A 23,096-nucleotide genomic window follows, 5' to 3' on the forward strand; every position below is an offset into this window, starting at 1 on the left:
GTGGGAAGAGATCGAGAGAGTGATAGGGTTGTAGGAGATACTTCCAGACCCCGATCTACACTTGGATGTTCTTAGAAGCGCGACAACTGCAGTGAATTAGTATTTCTACCCGGTGCCAGCTCCAATATGGCGGGCCAAGGTGTTTTAAAAACTGAAAATAAAGGTTTTGAGGTGGGAAAAAACCCAACTGGAGTTGCCATCCCCAAGTTTCAGCTCTGTTTGGTTAACCCAGGGGCTCCTTTAGCGAATTAAAAGAGAAAAAAGAGAGGGAACGAGCCGCCCTAGTTTTTTCCATGGTCAAGAGTGCCTGTGTAAAGTCCATTGCTAGAGGGTAAAGGGGTGGAGAGGTGGTGGGAGGAGGGTGGCCCAGATTAGCGCATCTCTGCACTACTGATGGAAGTGAGTGCCTTTAGGTTAGTGTATACAATTGGGGAGGGGGTTGCTAAAGAGGCCGTGTGTGTGTGTGTGTGTGTGTGTGTGTGTGTGTGTTCACACGCGAATTTTAGAACCAGATCCTGCCATGATTTGATGTGACAAACTGCTGACAAGTGGCGAAAAATACATGAGGGCAGAGGTAATTTATTTTGGCTTTCTATTAGGCGAATTCTCTTTCTCTAGCTCTGTGCGCGGAATCCTGTGTAGTTAAAGCCCCGCGTGGATAGAGTGAGGAAGTGCTTATTAATAGGCTAACTGTCCAAGGTTTTCCGTTCATTCCGGGCTTCAGGCGCCAGTGGGGCTTGGTGTGTGTGTAGGTAGGGAGGTGCGCTACTCTTGCCATTGGGTGCTTTCTCTTCCAGCCTTGGTAGTTTGGGGAATCTGAGGGGTGCGCTGCAGAGGTGAAGGAGGGGCAAAGAGCTCCACAGAGGTGTTCCTATATAGTCATGGGAAAGAGTTACCCCAGCGGACTTTAGGGGTTGCACTATATGAAGGGTGGCAGATGGGGAATACATTCTCTGAAGAAAGTGCTCCTTTCTCAGTTTGTACAAACGGAGAGCGGCGGATCTGAATGGGGTGTCCTCTTTTTGCCTATGTGAGGGGTTGGTAGGCAGGGCCTATTTACCTGCATTTGGCACCTGGGAGCGCCAAGATGCCGAGTGTATAGGCAAAATAGAACAAGTTAAGGAGAGTTCTTGGGAGAGCAAGCCAGAGCAGCAGGACTCAAGAGTCCCCCAGAATGTTGGAACGTTGCTTAGCTGGGAAGTGTGTTGCCCGACAGGGGTCGCCCGTGGCCACCTAGTGGAGGTGGCCTATTGGCATGTAGGCTGGAGGGACTTGGAGTTAAGGGGTGGGGGCGCTGACATCGACGATCCAGGGCGCGGTATGGTACCTTGTGTGGTGCTGAGGCTAGGTGAGCCTGGCAGCTGCAAAGTTCCCGAGACGATTTTATATCATGGGGCTAGAAAGATACTCTTGACCAGGTTTACAGTTACTGCAGTAATGGGGTCTCTCGGCACTTTCAAAGGGCCTGGCGGAGCAATACCTCTATTCTTCCTTTCACTTAAAGGGACCCCCGCATTGTCTCAACTGACTTCCTTTTGATGATGCCTGAGGGTGGAGCAGAAGGAGAAGCTGGAAACTGGGATTAAAGACATGGGGGTCGATTTCTCTTTCCCACATTGGCTGTGAAGCTAGGCAATCAGGCTGTAATTTGGCAAAACTGCCTTTGGTTACGCCGGGCAGAGCCTCTTCGCCACACTCCCTCTGCCCCTTCCATCCTCCTAGTAGAGCTTGTCCTCCCTGGCACTTCTCTCCTTTTGGCAGCCTTGACTGCTTCGCTGAAGTAGAAACCAGCCTAAAATGGCTCTTTGCTTGTAAATTGCAGCTTCTGCCAGGAACCCCTCCCTCTTCCTGACGTAGCTGCCGGCAAAGCGCACAATTAACTCCACCGCCCAGAAACCCGCGATTTTACACTGGGCTGTGTGGAAGTGAATACACAGTCAATTACAAAGAACGTTCTACCAGATTCTTGCAGGATCCAAGTGAGACCTGAGTAGGAGTCAGGCCGACCACCCTATCTGGAAATGAAGAGGTTGAGGGCCTTCCAACTCACGTGGGCTAGAGACCTTCACGTGTGAATTATTGACTGTAATTCCCCACTGAAGCAGATGCTAGCACGGCAGAGAAGACACAACTCCTACCAGTGTTCGTCCTTGATGGTAGCTTTGGTGCCCCGGAGCACTAAAACAGCGCTGAGAAGAATCCTAAAAAGCAGTTCCCAAACTTCTGTCTGCAGTTTTTCCGGATCTTGGGATTTTTAGAATTGGGATAGGACTCTGGAAAGAGTCAGGCGCTAGGCACTCTGTGCTGATAAACTTGTTTTTCCCTTCAGTGCAATAGATGTTTCATGCATTGTTTCTCACACCGAGGTTTCCTTTCCATTGCCCTCAGGACCTACCTACCCACTATCCTGTAAAGCGTCTGTGGCCAAGGCACGCGCTGCACACTGCTGCCTCTGCCCCAGCTCGCCAGCAGAGCGCAGCCCTCTGCACCACGTTTTATCTTCTCCTGTGGCCTCAGCAAAGCCCTGGCTCATTGGAGAGTTGGTGGGAAGCTGCTTTCCTGGCAGAGACTAACCTGCTTTATCCAGACCCCTCCCTCATTTCTTTCCTCCACTCTTCCTCACCTTTCTGCAGTTTTCTCCTAACCTCTCAGCCTGCCCATTAGTCGCCAAGGGGAACTGGGAAACTGATCTGCTTGGCTGCACCAAGTGAATGGATCCAGATGGGCAAAGGAGCTTAAATTTGACATTATTTCCTGGCTATGCGTTTGGCGATGGGGAGTGAAGAGGCTAAAGGGGTGGAGGACGAGAGATGTCTTGATGGTCTAAAGGCTATGCTTTGAGACAGATTTATTTTCTCCTAATTTCAGCATTTAGATTACACGTACTCCTATTCCTCCTTGCCATAAAGAATGCCACATCTAATATTGCCCCTGCTCAGTGCTGGAAGTCAATTTAACTGCATGAAGTGAGACAGGACACCCATGCACCCTTGAAATCCTGGAGTCCCCCACCAAAGTTTTTGGAGTGTGCCAGATTCATGCCTAGCCAATATAGGGCACAGCTCAGTGGCAGGGAGATGTGACAGCCTCTGACCCAGAGAAGAGTGTGATCAGCCTTGCTGTTTTGATGTTAGTTTGTCTAGAAGTGCCAACTGGGACCTGCAGAGGTGAGAACTGAATACTCCCTATTTCCCATTAGGATGTCAGCACCTTGAATGAACTGCTCAACCTGCTGGGGGATGAATCTCACTGATGGTGGTAATAATTGATTAGAGACAGTATTTCCTCTTTATAATTCCCACAGAAGATGCTGATTTAATTTTAGTCTCTGCTAGGTATAAATAATAAGCTTCATGATCCTTTGACTTAAAAAAAAGGAAAGCAAGCCAAAATTAGTTCCTAAAGAAAGAGAATAAGGCCCTGGTAATTTTAGAGCTCTTTTCTCTTCCCTGTTCTCCTTCATTACTTCCCTATGAATTTTAAACATTTTATAAAGTCCTATTTTTTGCCTATTCTAACTGAGGTGGTGTGTTTCAGCTTTCTCTCCATCCCACTGAACCTAAAATACTTGCCAAATATGAGAAGGAAATGTCCAGTGATGGAAGCATTGCTGAAAATAGTAAGTGTATGAGGAGTCCATATACTAACACAGTTCTTGTGGAAACTAAGTCCAGATAGTGAACATTCAATCTCTCTAGGGCCTATTGAAGCCAAAATCATTTTTTTTGGTCACAGTGTTAAAGTAAACTAGTTTTTATTTATATATATTCAGTAGTTCAAACAGAGTTGGTCTCTGGAATCTAAATTACCTCCAGTTTTCATTTGCTAGACTTTAAATTCTCTCTCTGTACTTCATTTTGAAGTTTTAAAGTTCATGTAACAGTAGTGCTCATGAGGAATGTTTGCCCTACTCTAAGATAAGAACTTGTTGTAGGTTCTGCCATTGTGAGATTGGAATCTCTAATTCAAGACCCAATTTATAGTTTTACTACCTTTTCTGACATCTATATTGCTTTCATAGCAATTTACTCTCCCTATTTTACACATTAATAAAATTTAGATAAATTATGCTTGTCACACACATAGAGATATTAAATATAACAAACATCAGAGTATCAGCCTATGGATTTCCTGAAATAATCTAAGTTTTACAAACTCTACATTATAAAGATGATTCTAGCAAAAAGTAGGAAGAAAATCAGGAAACTTCACTTTCAGTTTCAATGGTGTTTATTCTATGTGTGATTTTGAGGAAACTAGTTTTGTTACAAGGTCATTGGACTAGAATCTCTCAAAGATTTTGATGTCTGTCTAAAAAAATTCATGATTCAGTATATCTATGCTAATGTATCAATAGGCTCAAGTGATTCATTTTTCTGAAGAGTAATGACTACTACTGTGCAAGTTGACATTAAGATGAGAGAAAGTGGGAAAGCAGTAAGTTCACTATTTGGAAATAAATGCCGTATATTGTTAATTAAGCCTCACATGGGGTCATTTTTTTTGTTAAATAATTTATTGATATTAAATTCCATTGTAATTTGACATTTTTATAATTCTCCCTTTTATTATCTTTTTAAATTAATTTTAATGAAAGTTTACAGAAACTTAGGGTTTCCAGTTACTCATTGTACTTTTCTCCCTGCCCACCCCTGCCCCCCAATTCACTCTTCTCCTTGAAAAAAAAACCCTTTCATTGTTAGCAATCCCTCCCCCCAAGTCCACTCCACTATACAGCCTTCACTCTAGACTTCTGTAATGACAAGAATACCCATTCATATATCCCTTTTAAACAGTTCTCTCACTCATCTGTTTCAATGAAATATACATCGTTCCTCCCCTCCTTTTCTGTCTTCCCTCAACCTTGATGTCAGTCCCATTTTACAATAATGGCCCTATGCAATATTTTTCCTTTTCTGACAGCTATTTCACTTAGCATAATGTCCTCCAGGGTCATCCATTTTGCATAGTATTTCATGAGTTCCTTGTTTTTCAATGCTACATAGTTTTATCCATAAACTGACAGTACTCCAAACCACTGAGCAGTAATTCCTCTTTGTACAGCTGAAAATTTCCTGGGACTATTCATAAGAATATATTGTGTTTTATGTTTCATGCTTTTAATTTTTTTTTTTTTAATGGTACATTTGTGTGAGCTTCTCCATCCATTTGTTTGTTGATGGGCACTTGGGTTGTTTCCAGCTCTCTGCTATTGGGAACAAAGCCACACTAAACATGGGTGTGCATATATCTGTTTGGGTTGCAGTTATGGTTTCTTTAGGATATGGGGGGGGTGTCTTTATTTTTCATTTATTATTTGTTATTATTTTTTTAATTTCAATGAACATCTACAGAGATTTTGGAATTTCATTCATTCATTGTTGCACTTTCTTCCCTCTCCCCCATTCGCTCCTCTCCTTGAAAAGCAAAAGAAAAAAAGAAAAACTCCTTCATTGGTACACAACAGCCCCCGCAGGACCCCACTCCTACCCCCACCCCAAATATAATCCACTCTGCAAACCTCATTCCATACTCCTATGATAAACATAATGCCCTAAAATATAATACTTTTAAACTATTCTCTCCCTCATAGACTTCAATGCAGTAAACATAATTTATCCAGTTTTTCTCAGTCTTACTCCCACCCGGATGTCAGCCTCATTTCTACAACAGTGGCACATATAGCATTTGTCCCTTTGTGACTGAGATATTTCACTCAGCGTCATGTCGTCCCGGGTCACCCATTTTGAATAATATTGCATGAGTTCCTTGTTTTTCAATGCAGCATAGTATTCCATTGTGTGGATATACCACAGCTTCTCTACCCATTCGTTTGTTGATGGGCACTTAGGTTGTTTCCAGCTCCTTGCTATTGTGAACAAAGCCACGATAAACATGGGTATGCATGGGGGTCTTTTAAGTGGTATTGCACTGGTCTGTCCATTTGCTGTATAGAGGTAACCTGTGGTAGCTGTGATGCTAAAAACTGTGACACTGATGTATCAAATACCATAATGGTTACCCATGGTGGACAGTGCTTGGTGGAGCTCCCTGGTTAAAACAAGCTTGGAAGCAGAAGTGGCATCCACTTACAAAATAGCTTGCCTCCAGAAACTCTGAACGTGGAGAAATGATCAAAGTTATACAAGTGTTCAGGTCTTTTGTTCGTAGGGTCGCTATGAGTGGTCTGTGGCTCCACAGCACTTAACAACAACAACATGGGGTCCTGAATCCAGCTGTGTTCTGGGTGAAATGTAGAGAAATAAAACTTGAGGCATATGCAAATTTAGCATTTACAGATAGACCTAATAATGGCTTGGGCTGGGGTAGGTCAGTATGCCTTTGAATATAAAGCCTGAAGAAATCCCTGCTTGATTTTGCTCTATAATACCTAAAACTAAAAGAGGGTATTCTGAATAGAAATCTGTGTCTAATCATCTCAGGTAGAATTTCCAGAAAGGAAGGTATATGAGGTTTCATTTGCTAGTATTTATAGAGTTCTTGATGACTACAGCTCCCCTGGAACCTAATGAATCTGATCTGAAAGTCAAGGCTTTCCTGTTCCTGATCTTAAGGCCAAACCACTGAGCAGTACTTGCTCTTTGTACAGCTGAAAATTTCCTGGGACTATTCATAAGAAAATTCTTGTTGATTAAAGCAAACGTTGGCTGTGTTTACGTAAGTGTAAACAAGATGATTGTAGCTAAGACTGTATATTAGAAATAGCAGAAGCTCTCCAGCCTCACACTTTTAGAATAAAAAAAGAATGTTAGAGGATTCATATATAGTTACTGAGTAAAATTCTTAAGGGATTAGCTTTGCTTGATAAATTCAGCAGTGTTCTGATTCCTTCATGCCATTATCATACAACCCATTTGGTTAATCTATAGTGAACTTCGAAAAAATTTTTATACTTTACCATGTAGTAGTTAGGGCAATAGTTACAGTCACTGAGATTATCCATAAACTGACAGTAATCAGAAGTTTTGCTTTCTTGCCACATAAGTATCTATTCATGTGATAAGATAGTTGTCTTTGACATGGTGTAAGAAAGAATATATTGTGTTTTATATTTCATGCTTTTAATTTTTTTTTAAATGATACATTCTGGTAGATATAGTACTCATCCTGCTTCTTTTAAAAGCTATTGGTGATTTCAGAAAGGGACGCAAATAACTGTCAAGACTAGAGGAGCTTGGTGGGGCAGAGGGGGATAGAATATATTGCTATTTTGTGTTTTCTCCTGTAGTTTTAGTGGCTGAGAAAAATATAGGAAAAAATACTAAAGTATACACCTTTTCCAGCTTTTAGCTAAATGGGCATATTTTCTCTTGTTTTCAGTAAAAATTAAAACAATGAACTGGATATAAGTTGTTAAGAGCCTAAAATTATAAATGTGAATTTCCTTTAAAGTCTCATTTTAATTATAATTTAAATGAGCACTTGCAAAGTGCCCATGTGGGAACATTTGGATCTGTAGGGTTAAATTGAATATTAAAAGTTTTGGGATTAGTTTGAAGTCTTATATGTTTACATGGAATAATTTTAAAAAATAAAAATGATAGTGACTTAACAGAACATCTACTTGTGAACTTGTCATTACTTTACACTAATATTTCATCTACTTCATCTGAGTATTATGATCCACACTTTGCAGAAGAGGCAATTAAGACTTTGAGAGGTAAATTAGTTTGCTCAAAGTAACACAACTAACCAGAGAATTAGACAGGATTTTAATGTGACTTGTGTATTAGGGAGCTCTATATAAGCGGTGGTCTAGTGATAAAGAATTAACACTGCTACTCCAAAGAAACATGGTTTGAGCCTACCAGCTGCTCAGTCAGTGGGGAGAAAGATGGGCAGTCTCCTCTCATGAAATTTACAACTTCTAAAAACACACTGGATGTTCTGGCTTAACAGCAATAAACAACAACAGCAACAACACTGGCACCAAGGTTTAAATGTTAGGCTAATAACTGAAAAGTATCACTTGCTCTGCAGGTGAAAGAGATGACAGTCTGATTTGGTAAAGATTTACCTTGGAAACTCGATGATGTAATTTTGCTCAGTACTGATGGATTGCTGCTTTGGTCGTCTTTATTCATTGTCCAAATTTTTGGTGCTTTGGAAGCAATTGAAATTACTACAGCTTGCATCAGGTGCACCTTAGTCTTTAAACTGATATCCTTGCTCGCTAGCACTTTAAAAACTGAAGAAGAATCTATTTTTTGAACTGTAATATTGGTAAAGGGTAGTGAATATACCATGGACTGCCAAAAGAACAAATAAATCTGTCTTGTAGGTAGTGCAACCAAAGTGCTCTTTAGAGATAAGGATGGTGAAAATTCCTCTCACATACTTTGGGCTTGTTGTTAGGAGGCACTAATCCTTGCAAAAAGACATCATGCTGGGAAAAGTGGAGGAAGAGAAAACCCTCAAAGACTGTAACAATGAGCTGGAGCCTGTCAGAGATAGTGAAGTTGGTCCAGGATAAGGCAAGGTGCAGACCTGTTGTTCATAGGGTCGTTTGAGTTGTAGCCAGCGCAATGACACATAAGGAAAATAACAACAAGGTTGCCATGTGTCACTCTGGCTTGACAGACGTGGATTTAGTTTTTTAGACAGTCTCTAAATGTTAACTTTTTTTGAATGTCAACTGAGTCCACCAGGGGCTCCACAGGAGAATGATGGGTGTCTTCTCCTCTGTGAGTTACTGCCTCTGAAGCGAGTTAGTTCCAACTCAACAGTATGTAACAACATTGTTTACTATATGTAGGGTTCCTATGAGGCGAGGTGGAGGCAACTTGATGGCAATTAATGAGGATGTGGGACACATAGTGTTCCTAGCTTGGATACATATTTATTTGTTCTTATTACTCATTTGGCAAATCTGGAGCAGATTTTTAAAAGTGATAATTTACTGTAGAGTAATTTAAAAAGTGTTGTAATATTCAAATTTTTTAAGAAAATTGAGTCATTGGAGATATTACACAGGGTCATTTAAATTATACAAGGTCTTCTTAGTATTTAACTTTGGAATGGAGTAAGATGGGTGCTTTCCTATTGCTTGTAATTCAGATGATTATAAGAGAACAGAGCATTTAAAATGAAGCATAAATCACTTTTTAAACTTAGGAGTAAAAATAGGTAGTGTTTGTGGGTTAGATTAGAATGCTGATTACGTTAAGTTATTTGATCATCAAAGATTCAGGAAGTGTTGACTTTCTGAAATCTCATCTAGGTTAGAAAAAAAATGAAAATGTGAACCAATGCATTTGTCCCCTCTGGGAAAAATGCTATCATGTTAATGTAGGTAAGAAGTAGTATTAAGCATTCTCATGTCTCAGGAGAAGAGAGTGGAAATAAAAAAAGACACTACTGAAATGTTTTTATCTAAAGAACTTTGACCACTGTAGAGTACTGTTTTAGATTCAACTTATGTTTTTGGTCTTTTATTGGATTATTCTCATGTAGAAAACTGAAGACAAAAAACAAAAGCTGTGTTTTATGTGAGCCCTGTGTAAACAGTTTTGTGCTGCCTCTCTTCTGAGCAGTAGGGCATTGGCCTGCCCCCGGTACAGTGACCTCGGGCTCTGAAGCCGGCAAATCAAAGCTTCTTTACTCCATATAAGTGAAAATTAATTTTCCATCTTTTAAAATACCAAAGGAAAAAGTCTGTTTTGGCCAATCAAAGGAGCTGAATTTTCAGGGAAATCATCTTTTGGCATTATTTTAGAAATAAACTAAATATAGAGTAAATAATCAGTACTGTGATGTCTGCAGTAGACCACATCTTGGGAATTTACAGCAACAATGAAAACAGGGAAAAGGAAGCTAAGAAAGCAGTATCATTAACCAACCATAAAATGAAATATTTGGGAATAAACCTATCTAGAGACAACAAAGGCCAAAGACCTTTATAAGGAAAAGTGTTGTTAACAGCTTTAGTTTGCTTGGCTCTACAATCACCACTCTTAGTACCAGCAGCCAGGAGATGAAAAGACGAATTGCATTGGGAAACCCTGATAGCAGAGACCTCTCCAGAGTGCTGAAGAGCATTGATGTCAGTCTGGAGACTAAGGTGCATCTGATCCAGGACATAGTCTTTGCAGTTACTTGCTATGCATCAGAAAGCTGGACAATGGCTAGGGATGATAGAATTGATGCCTTTGAGCTGTGGTGCTAGTGAAGAGTATTGAATGGACTGCTAGGAGAACAAACAAGTTCATCCTAGAGAGCGTGAGACCAGGCTGCTCTTTGGAGACAAGGAGTTCTGAAGCTTCATCTGACATACTTTAGACATGTTGCAAGGATAAACCAATCCTTGGAGAGGACTCTCATGCTTGAGAGGGTGGAAAGACAATGCAGGAGAGGAAGACTCTTGATGAGATGGATTTATTCAGTAACTGAGGTAATGGGAGTAGGTGTGTGAGAGACAATAAGATTGTCACAGGATACAGCAAGGTTTAGAGATGTTGTATATAGGGTCGCTATGAGTCCCAGGTGACTTGATGCACACAACAACAATGAACACTACTGTAAGAAATAATAAGAGACCTAACTAAATGGAAAAAATATTTCCAGTTCATGAATAGAAAGACTCAACATAGTGAAAATGACAGTCCTACCAAAAGCAATTTACAAATGCAATACAATTCCAATATAGATACCAAATTCATTCTTCAAGGAGATAGAAGAGGCAATTTCCAGTTTTGTTTGTAAAGAGGCCCAGAATAAGCAAAGCTCTTCTTAAAAAAAAAAAAGTAAAAACGTTGGAGGCCTTTCGCTTCCTGATCTTAAAAGTCTACTGTACATCTGTAGTAATCAAAACAGCATGATGTCAGTATAATGACAGACATATAGATAAATCAAATAGATTTGAGAATTTATTTATAATATTTATTATAGTAAACTGATATTTGATAAGGTAATTAAGTGGGGAAATCACAGCCTCTTTAACAAATGGTGCTGGAAAAAATTGGACCTCTGCCTGCAGAAAAAAATAAACAGGACCCACATCTCACACCATACACAAAAATCAACGTAAAGTGGATCAGGGACCTAGGGGTAAAATAAAAAACCATAAGAATCATAAGTGACAATATGGGAACAAAATTAGAAACCCTGGCTTATGGCATAATTAGGCTTGCAAATAGCCATAAATGCCCAACTGGGAAAAGATAAGATTGATAAAATGGGACCTTCTTAGAATAAAATCGTTGTATGCATACTATTTGAACCAGCAATTGCACTACTGGGAATATACTCTAAAGAAATGAGAACTGCCACCCAAGCAGATATATGCACTACCATGTTTATTGCTGCTTTGTTCACAATAGTAAAGAAATGGAAGCAACCCAAGTGCTCATGAACAAATAAATGCATAGAGAAGCTGTGGTATATTCACACAGTGGAATACTATGCTGCATTGAAAAACAAGGAACTCATAAAATATTACACAAAATGGGTTAGCCTATAGGACATTATACTGAATGAAAGGACAAAAGGACAAATACTGCATAATGACACTGTTACAAAACAGAACTGACATGGGGGGTTGGGGGAAACTAAGATAAGGGGATAAATAACACTGCATTGAAACAGATAAGGAAAAGAACCATTTAAAAGGAATACATGATTAGGTATTATTTGCATGACCACAGTCTAGAATAAGATGTACATAGCAAATTAGACTGGGGGTCTGGTGAATCTTTTTAAAGAGAAAGTTAACTGGGGGGGGGATAGGGATGAAAATGTGCAACACTGAATGAATGGAAATCCAAGTTTTCTATAAACTTTCATTAAAGTATTAAAAAAAGAAAATCAAACAAACCAAAAACACCCTTTCTGCAGTAGAGTAAAAGAAAGCCCACTGATATGGGAAATTTTTTTTTTTTTTTGCATTGACATTTCAGATAAGGCTCTTATAACCAAAGTTTACAGTATACTGTAGGGCCTCCACAAGAGTACTGAGAATCTAATCACAAAATGGGTAAAAGATGTGAAGACTCTTCACAAAGGAAGACATTTAGATGTCCAGCAAGCACATAAAATGCTCAGAACCACTGGCAATCAGAGATGCAAATCAAAACAACAATGAGATACCACCTCACTCTAGCAACAGTAGCAAAGTTCAACAAAATAGCAAACAAATGTTGGAGAGGATGCGGAGAGACTGGAACTCTTATGCACTGCTGGTGGAATTGTAAAATGGCACAAAGGCTGTGAAAGGCATTTTGCCATTTACTCAAAAAGCTGAACATAGAAATCTCATATGACCCAACTATTATACTGCTAGGAATATATTCCATGGAAAGCAGAACTGAGACATGATTGGACATTTTTACATCTATGCTCATTGAATTATTCAAAATAAAAAGAAAATGGTAGCAGTCCAAAGGCCAATTAAAAATGAATAGCTTGAGAAATTGTGGTCAGATTCACACAATGTAATACTATACAGCACTCAGGAACAATTTTGTAAAATATTTTATAAGTTGGAAAAGTCTAGAGAGCATTTTTCTGAGTAAAATATCTCAGTCACATGAAGACAAATATTGCATAAGAACACTATTGTGAAAACCAGAGAATAACTGAGTAAGATACATATAAATGTCCAAAAGGGAAAGGAGAGAAGGGAGGACAGAAAAAGGGGAAGAGAGAAATAGAATTATTAGGATAGCAGCACTTCATGGGTAGAGGGAGGTGATCTAAAGGAAAATAGGGACTTAAAAGGGGGTAATAATAGGCATAGAAAAGTGGTAATGATATAAAATATAACGTATGTGAACAATTACATAAAACACAAAATACTTGTACAAAACTAGGTGTATATATAATTATATGAAAATCAGTTTTTTAAAAAAGCAGTCTTGAATTCTGGCACAAGGAGCCATGGTAGTGTAGCAGCTAAGCACTTGGCCGCAACCAAAAGGTTGGTAGTTCACATCTACCCAGAAATTCCACAGTCGTTAAACTGTGGTCTCCTGAAATAATTGTAACTTAATTCCACCCTCCAGGACAGAGTACACCTATTCGTAGGGCTTCCGAGTGTGCAATCCTTTGTGGAAACAGACCGCTGTCTCTCTATGTAGATGTTGGTGAGTTTGAACCATCACCCTTGAGGTGTGGTGGTACAGTGCTTTAAGTGCTATGCCACCAAGGATCCGTCATAATGATCACCACCTAGAAAACTCTATGAAGGCAGGTCTCTTCTGTTACATAAGGGTGGGGGAGTCCCTGATTGAGAATCAACTACACCCAGCAGCCACAGAAAAGGGTTCTGTCTCAGACCTGTTAGCATGACCTTAAGTCATTTAATTTTCATCTCATCCCCATTTTTCATTATTTTTTCCACGGTGGATGACCAAAGAAAATTCTTCATAGGTGCAAATTATATTTTAACAAACTTGCTTTACAAAGTAAAAGATGCTAAAAAAAATTTTAAAAAAATTAAAGGATGCTGAATTACTTTTACAGCTTTGTGACAGGTATCTTTTTATTAGGGAAAACATCTCTGACTCTTTGTAAAGTACCTGCTTAACAATAGCACAGGAAGATTTTGTGCCTCCAGCCATTTTCCTCTCCATTCTCTAGTCTTTCTAGACTGGAAAGAATGTTTCTCTCAGGGTAGGTTATCTCCAGGGTAGGTTATCCCCATCCTCCTATGTGGTACTACTACTCAGTAGTAGTAGTAGTCACCTTGTCTCTGTGTTACACAGAATATAGTAGTGGGGCACTAACATAAAATAGAATCTGTCGCTTGATGTAAATAGTGCCAGTTGGTGTGTCTTAGAGTTCTTTAAACTGAGAGACATTCATAAGAAACTTCCATTTATAAGTACCTGCCTTAAGAGACACAGATCATTTATGTGGCAAACTTAGAGGTGTGGCAAACTTAGAAAAATGTTCCATACAATGGAATGCTTCAGAGATAATGGCAGAAAATGGTTTGGCAAGACAAGAGGGACAGTGAAAGGGACACTACCAAAATTTAGGTTTTATCCTGGTGATCTGCTCCAATAAAGATTACAGCCTTGAAGAGATTTTATCAAGTAGTTCTATGCTCTTACAGGCCACCCCTTGAGTCAGACTCTAGTTGATGGCATACAAAAAAAATGTGGTCTGAGCATTTCTTTCTAAAGGGAAGGACAAATGGCTTCCTACAGGCCAAGTGGTGAGAAAGAAAAGTTTTAGAATGGAGATATCTGGGTAGGAAGATGAGGGTACCTACACATAGTTAATCTGTAGATGTCACTCAGGTGTTTTGGGGACTTATGGTTGAGAAATCCAGAGGGTCAAAGCTTAGTTTTCTAGGTAGTCTATCATTTTTAGGTATATATAAATGTTGCCAGTAACTTCCTAAGTTAAACTTTATGTCAGAATGGACTCCTAGCTGACGTCCAAGTGGATCTTCAGATGCAATAAATCACAAGAGAGGAGATTGCCCAGCAAAATAGCTAATGTGGGTTTGAACTGCCTCTCCTGCCTTTGGTTTGGCAGTGCAACTCCTTATTGTTGTTGTTATGTGCTGTCGAGTCGCCTGCGACTCATAGCGACCCTATGTACAACAGCCCTAAACTCCGCTCTGTCCTGTGCCAATCACACTGTCTCTGACACTCCCATCCCAATTATCCCAGTCACTGAATCAATCCACCTCATAGAGGGCCTTCCTCTCCTGCGCTGTCCCTCCACCCTCCCAAGCATGATGTCCCTCTCTAAGGACCGGTCTCTCCTCACAACATGTCCAAAGTAAGTTAGACGGAGCCTCAGAATCCTTGCCTCCAAGGAGCCACCCGGTTTAACCCTCTCCAGGACAAATCTGTTTGTTTTCCTAGCAGTCCATGGTATTCTCAATACTCTTCTCCAGCACCACAGCTCAAAGGCATCAATTCTCCTTCTATCCTTCTTGGTCATTGTCCAATTCTCTGATGCATAACAGGTGATTGCGAAGACCATGGCCTGTATCAGACGCACCTTAGTCTCCAGAGAGACACCATTGCTCTTCAGTACTTTGGAGAGGTCCCTGACAGCAGACTTTCCCATGGCAATGCGCCTTTTAATTTCCTGGCTGCTGGTGCCAAGACTGTTGACTATGGAGCCAAGCAAACTAAAGCTGTGTACAATCTCAATCTCTTCATCCATCCATCCTGATGCTGCCAATTGGTCCAGTGGTGAGAATCTTTGTCTTCTTGACATTGAGCCTCAATCCATATTGTAGGCTGCAGTCCTTGACACTTTGCAGCAGGCGCTTCAGGTCCTCCTCAGTTCCAGCAAGCAGGGTTGTGTCATCCGCATAATGCAGATTGTTGATAATTCGTCCACCAATCTTGACCCCACATTTCTCCTCATAGAGCCCAGCCTCCCGGATAATCTGTTCTGCATATAGGTTGAAAAGGTATGGAGATAGGATGCATCCCTGGCGTACGCCCTTCCCAATTTTGAACCATGCAGTGTTCCCTTGCTCTGTTCTGACGACTGCCTCCTGGTCCAAGTATAAGTTTCGCATTAGAACGATCGAGTGTTCTGGGATTCCCATTCTTCTCAGAGTCAGCCACAGTTTGTTATGATCTACACAGTCAAATGCCTTTGCATAGTCAATGAAACACAGATAGACATTCCTCTGGTATTCCCTGCTTTCAGTCAAGATCCACCTAACATCAGCTACAATATCTCTAGTACCACGACCCCTTCTGAAACCAGCCTGGACTTCTGGTAGTTCTCTGTTGATGTGCTGTTCCAGTAGTTTTTGGATAATCTTCAGTAAAATCTTGCTTGCATGTGAAATCAGTGAAATTGTTCTGTAGTTTCCACATTCGGTTGGGTCGCCTTTCTTTGGGATAGGAACAAATATCGATCTCTTCCAGTCAGTTGGCCAAGTGGTCGTTCTCCAGATTTCTTTGCACAACTTGGTGAGCACGTCCAGGGCAGCATCTGTTAACTGAAATATGTCAACTGGTATACCATCTATTCCTGGAGACTTATTTTTTGCCATGTCCTTCAACGCCATCTTAACACTTTGTTTATTTATTTTTAACTGGTTTATTTAGAAATAAGACCAAGTCATCTGCAGCAGTAGATAGAAAACCACTCTTCCAACTTTTAGACGTCTTAGTGACACAGTTGTTGTCCTTGACTGCTAACTGGAAGGTTGATAGTTCAAATTCATACATGGCTTCACTTGACAAAGCTGAGCCAATCTACTTCTCCAAGGATTTACAGGCTAGGGAACCTTACAGGATGATGCTCTTCTGCCCTCTAAGTTCTCTCTCTGGTTGTCAGAATTGAGTACTCAAGGTCAAAAGTTTACTCCAACTCTAGGTAAATGCTGAAAACTATAGTATAGATTGGATCCTGTTTTGTTAATTTTGTCTACATTTACTTACCAAGATTTATAGCATATTTACAGCGTGACTTTATTTGTTGAAAGTTATATCTTTATCTTTGCTTGGTTCCATAATCTACACTCTTGGCACCAGCAGTCAGGAAATCAAAAGACAAACTGCATTAGGAAAATCTGTCAAGGACCTCTCTAGAATGCTAAAAAGCAGAGATGTCAACTTAGTCTGGAAATTAAGGTATGCCTGATCTAGGCCATGGTCTTCGCAATGACTTGCTATGCATCAGAGAGCTGGAAAATGAATGAGGAGGATAGGAGAAGAATCAATGCCTGTGAGTCGTGGTGCTAGGGAAGAGTCTTGAACATACTATGCATGAACTTCCAGCAAACAAGTCTGTCCTGAAGAAGGTGAAACCAAGTTTCTCCTTGGAGGCTAGGATTTTGAAGCTCTGTTTCACATACTTTGGGCTTGTTTCCAGGAGGAGCCAGTCCTTGGAGAAGGACCTCAAGCTTGGAAGGGTGGAGGGAAAGTATGGGAAAGGAAGATCCCCATGAGAAGGATTGACACAGTAACTGGGATAATGAGGGTAAATATGTTGGAGTCAGTTAGACTAGTTCAGAATAGGGTAGGCTTCAGAGCTGTTGTACATAGGGTCGCTGTGATTCACAGGTGACTTGACAACACATAACTTATCCTACGTGTTTTATCCTACATGTTTCATCTTTTCTTCTCTTACCTATGGTTTTCAGCTTTAATATTCCAGCTCAATTAAGAAGCAGTTTTAAAGTGTTAAGTATTATAAAGGTTTGTGTTTGACAGCCTTGCCTTTTGGTGCTTTTGTTTTTGTGTATTTGAATTAATTTTTCTCTTAAGGATTATTTTTCAGGTGTTTATGTGTTGCAGGTGTGATTCCTAAGCAATCAGTGTTTTATTAAAAATTTCTGCCTTTTAGAGACATTTCCAAGGAGAAGACTAGGTAAACTCTTCTGAGAAGTAGGGCCATCAATGTGTTAATTAAAAGAGGCGGGGGAGCTAAGTAGAGTGGTGTGGGTGATGGTTGATTATTGAAGTTGACAGTTGCCAAGATCCTTGGAGGCTATATGCTGTGGTATAGCTGAGCTTTGCCAAGTGTGCTTTCCAGGGTTTTTTGATAAGGAGACGTGAACAGTTGGTTACCATCATTTTAATGAAAGCTGACCGTAGTAGAGTGACTTTGTTATTTCGTCTATGTCTTCTGTAGTTCTAGGTCTGTAGCACTATTTTTTTATGGTAACAGCAGATGGAGATAACGGGAATGGCCCTCCAAGCTGCTGTCCTGTGTGGAGGCTGGAGAATGGCTGAATGTAAAACAGGCGGCATTTGATGCCTTGAGATTTGGTGCTGCCATTCACACTTTGATTATGCTTTATTCTTCTTGCCGCTCTGATGGTATCATCTTGTTCTGCTAACCAGTGGTTTGAATCCACCACTGCTCCCTGGGAGGAGCATGGGTAGTCCCCTCCTGTTAGTATTAACGGCCTTGGAAACCTGATCGAGGGTGGCTGTGATTTGGAACCAACTTGGCAGTAATGAGTTTAGCTGTGAGTTTTGCCCTTTGCAGCTAGCTGTAACATTCAAAGCATCCTCATGCCTATTTTTTCTATTCCTTTACTGATTAAAGAAGGGGCATTGCTGGCACCTTGGATTATTGACGTGCTAACTGAAAGCAGGTAAGCTTTCAATCTCTTAACTGCTGTCCAGGAGAAGGATGAGGGAGTTAGCTTTGGTAAACAGTTATGGAGCCCTTACAAAGATGTCAGTCCAGAGACCAAGGTGTACCTGATCTAGGCCATTGTCTTTGCAATTACTTGCTATCAATGCCTTTGAGCTGTGGTGCCGGACAAGAGTATTGAATATACCATGGACTGCTAGGAGAACAAATGGGTTCGACTTGGAGAGGGTGAAACCAGCCTGTTCCTTGGAGGCAAGGATTCTGAAGCTTTGTCTGACATAGTTTGGCCATGTTTCAAGGAGGGACCAGTCTTTGGAGAAGGACATCATGCTTGGGAGGGTGGAGGCACAGTGCAAAAGGGGAAGACCCTTGATGAGATGGATTGATTCAGTCACTGGGGTAGTAGGGGTAGGTGTGTCAGAGACAATAAGGTTGGCACAGGATAGAGCAGGATTCAGAACTGTTGTACTTAGGGTCCCTGTGAGTCACAAGCAACTGGACAGCACAAAACAACAGTAACAACAATAACAACAACAGAGCAGACAGTTTTGCTTTGTCCTATAGGATTGCTAGGAGTGGAATCAACTTGGCAACAGTGGCTACTTAGTATATTATAATGGTTTTGTAACAATTATCAGATTGAACCTTGAAGTAGCCCACCATGCATTTAGAATCACTTGTAGAATAGCCATGTCTTTTCTGCCTATTTGTCTTCTAGCAATTTCCAAGTTGAGACTCTGAGACCAGTGTGGCAGATCTCACTTTATCCTGAGCCTAAAGGACTCCCCACTTCGGTGGGTTCAAGTCTCGTCATTTTCTTAACCCAGGTTCAGGACCTGTCTCATTCTTGCAATTTTGTAATCCAGCTCCAACCATAGTCAGTGTTTTCTTCCTTGAGTCTATTCCGCTCTGCACCATAGAGAATAGGTTGGCTGTTGGAACTCAGCAGATGTCCCATGAGAGAAAGCTGGCCAGTGAGTGGGCTTCTGTAAAGATTACAGCCTTGTTAGTCTTCTCAGGCACTTTTGCTGTGTCCTTTGAGGGTCACTGTGGGTCTGAACCAATTTGATGGCAGTGAGTTTATTTGGTTTTTATTTTTCTGTTTTCACTTTAGCATATGGACTCAATTTTAACAAGGAATTTAAGTAAAAATCCAGAGTGCCTGAAGTGTTTGCGTGGGAGGGGAGAATTAGCATCCCCTCTGTTTTGCAGACCAGAATGGTGTTGCTTCTCTGGTTAAAAGGCCAAGAGCCCTGCCAGGGATAGTATGATACGAGCTCAGACCTTCTGTCTCCCCCTGTGGCATTTAAGTTTTCTATGTGCTTTCTAACCAAAGTGAATGAAGATGTTTTTATTTACTTTACATAATGATTTGCAGTCGGAATCTAGTAAAACGTAAGCTTCCTTCATGCATTTAAACAATATAATTTACAAACTTTGATATATATCCAAGTTTATGGCTATATATTTGGCTTTAAATAAAAATTAAAAAAAAAATCCAAAAGGCAGTCCGGTTGTTTCATGAATCCCTGACTAGACTGCAGAGTAAGCTGGGTTTCCTTATTATTTATTTTTAGTCTGCCTTTGACAGAGATGGGCACATGCATTTGGTACTTGTCATTATTCATGCTTTGGTTGATATTATGAGAAGGTTCTACCTTGGGCGTTTTCAATGTGTGGCATTACCGCTGTGCATATGTCTGGCGTGAGTAATCAGTTAAAATATACTCAGAAAATGAGGATGTAGTAATTAAATATTATTGTTGTGTGTGTAAGTTACAGAAGGGTTTTTATATAAGGTTGGTTGTTTTACAAATCGTTTGAATTCTCTTGACTATGTATAAGGTCTAAAAGACCTGCTGTACACATATATGATACAAGACATCTATTGTGGGAGATGAGGTTCGCTTGATTTTGTTAAAGACTTGGATTATACCTCCTACTACTTATAATTAAAAGGAAAATCCCGTTTGTGGTTAGTTCAGGACTAAGAGTGACTATGTCTGGGCTAATTTAAAAAAAACAAAAAATATTTCTTTTATGAGACACCATGGCCAAGCTCTTGTGTATCATATATTTTATGTAGCTCAGTCATATACTAACCTGAGACGGTATTTATCTCTGCAATTTGCTATAGATTTATGGAACCCAGAAAAACTCATGTCCTTAAGTGGATTTCGCCACATGGTGACCCTGTGGGGCATATTAGAACTGCCCCCAAGAAGTTTTTGAGGCTATAAATCTTGACAGGAACAAACCACCTCATCTTTTTTCTTAAGAGTGTCTGCTGAGTTTGAACTGTCAATTATTTTTCCAGCAACTCACTAATCCCATTTTGCCACCAAGGCTCCCGTTTATGGCACAAGAAACCATATCTTACTACCTTGATACAAAGATCTATTGGATAGCGGTGTTTAGTTGGCTATTTCAAAGCCTCATTCTCCCTTGTGGTGGTGTTGTGTATCATGGAGTCAAAACCGACCCATATAAAATTAATTTATTTTTTTAAAAGAAGTGTAACCAAGGTGTTCCTTAGGAAAAAACCCAAAACACCCGACCCATAGCTCACCCTCTAGTGGTTCTTCAGAGGCAGTGAATCGCAAGGGAGGAGACTGCCTGTCCTCCTTCCGAGGAGCAGCTGGCGCATTCAAACCCCATGCCTTTGGGATTGCACCACAGCTTCTTGCCACTAGGCCACCATTCTCCTTTGTACTAGTTAATTGTTAAAAATTAACTTAAAAATTAACAAACTTTCAAGATGGAGCACCACTAGCCTGCACTTTTGCTGGGTCTTAAACAAATCACTTGTAAGGTTCTTTTTATCATTTTATACATACCCATTTTTGAACAACAGCTTTAACTCATTGAATACTCTAGTGCGGTACATGGTGCTTGATTGGAAGGCTAAAAGGTGACCGTTGCAACCATGAATTAGAAGACCCAGTATGTTATTGTGGGAAATAGTTAGCCACCACCAGCCCTGGTATTTTTTTCCTTGGCTGCTTATTATCCCTATCATATCTTATTTCCTAGTATTGAGGTATGAATCTGATTGTAAAAAATTAGCATTTCTTATGCAAGGGCAGCAATTTGTGTCAGATTTCAATCTATTTTGAGTGAAAACCAATGAAGCCTGGTTGAAAAATGGCGAGTAAATTGCTGTCCTAATCAAGCTAAATCAAGCTCTGAGCATATGGTGGATGGCAACATTCCATAAACCTTCTGCCCCAAACAATCAGTTCATCTCATTTGATGATGGAATGAGGCAGGGCCTGTCTCTTCTTAGAAAGGCTGTGAGTTGGCTGTAAGAGTGGGGAGGAGATGTACTTAGTCAGGCATTATTAGCAGAGTGATCTGGGTGACAGGATGAATATAAATAGAAGGAAGCCCACGTTGATAATAGCACTTGGCACTTAACACTGCTTTTCATCTTCAAAGCCATTTACAAATATGGTTCCTCCAAGTACCCATGTGATACAAGGCTGTTATTTGCATCTTGCTTCTTTGGGAAACCGAAGAAGTGGTTTTCAGAGATCAGATTTTGGTCAAAAATTTGATGTGGATCCTTCAGAATCTTACGTGATTTTTTTTTTCACTTTGATGGAAATATCTTAATAATCTTAGATGAGGTTTCCTGTGTTCATTTGGAAATTCCTAGAGTGTGAAATGAGGCCACTTTCTCTGTGATTTAGACGTGCAAGATTTTAAAAAGGCAGCCAGAGCGTGTCTGGAATTTTGTAAGCACTCAGCTTAGACCTTCATATTTTGTTTTGTGTTGAGAGAGTATTTTCTTGAGTCATGTAAAAACGAACAGCCACAAACCTATTCCCAGTTTAGAGTAGCAAGCCTAAGGTTATCAGTTTTTATTAGTAAAAAGACAGCTTCTCGAGCTACTTTAAAACTGTTTAACTTTGAAAAGCCAGAGTACTCGGATGACTTTAAAAAGAAATGCAACATTTATCTTACCATTGGTATAGTGAACCCTTCTTAAATAGTAAACTCTTGAGACTCAGCTTTAATGAACAAATATAAGATGGATTTCTAAGGCTACAGAGAGTTGTTATTATAAAGGCTTACTCTTTTACTTGAAGTTAGTTAACTTCATTCTTATTAGACATCAATGAATGCTGGTTTAACATTTTATTGTGTTTCATGAAAGAAACTCCAAGGTGAATAAATAATAAGAAACTGCTGTAATCCCAAAGACACACAGTTCAAATCCACCAGCTGCTCCTTAGAAGGATGGACAGTCTCCTCTCGTGCAATTTACTGTTTCTGAAAACCTGCTGGAGGGTCTGCTATGGGTCAGTTCTGACTTGATGGTGCACAACAATCAAAACTAATGAAGAGAATGCTCATCACTGAAAATTCAGATTTGGAGCTGGGCATATCTTAATTGCTTTGGATTAAAGAGGGAGATACTCTTTCTTCGAGAGTGTATTCGCCTAATCTTAAGGTAGAAACTATTGTATATGACTGAGATGCGGGCTTCTGAGCCAGTCATAGAAGGCAGGAGACCCTACCAGAACATATATATGTGGAATTGTCCTTTGCTGTGAGATTGGGCAGGATTTCATTCTGTTGTGCGTAAGATTGCTATGAGTCAAAGAGAAGTCTGAGGTACTGACCAGCGGCATAAAGATACCGGCAATGTAGGTTTCCTCTGAAAGGTAGAGGGTCTGTGAAAGAGAAAGTGGTCCTCAGCAAGATAGACCCAGTGGCTGTAACAATGGGCTCTAGCGTATCAGACATTGAGAGGATGGTGCAGGATAGAATGAAATTAGGACCTGTTGTTTGTAACTTTGCTGTGAATCGTAGTCAACAGTGTACAACCTTAACAACATGACACAGGTGGGCCCTTTATAGAGTGAATCCCATAGTCAACAGCCCCTACTGCATACTCAGACATCTCATTCCATTTGTAAATTCTCCACTTTGAAATAAGAGCCAGCGAGAGTATTGTGAGACTTCTGAGAAAAGCAGCAAAGAGAAAAAGAGACTTAAGTTTAAAAAGAAGCAGCAGCTATCTAATTTTTATGAAGATG

Source organism: Elephantulus edwardii, unplaced genomic scaffold (genome assembly GCF_000299155.1).
Source record: "Elephantulus edwardii isolate Elephantulus edwardi_28Jun2011 unplaced genomic scaffold, EleEdw1.0 scaffold00105, whole genome shotgun sequence".
In the NCBI taxonomy this organism is placed as follows: Eukaryota; Metazoa; Chordata; class Mammalia; order Macroscelidea; family Macroscelididae; genus Elephantulus; species Elephantulus edwardii.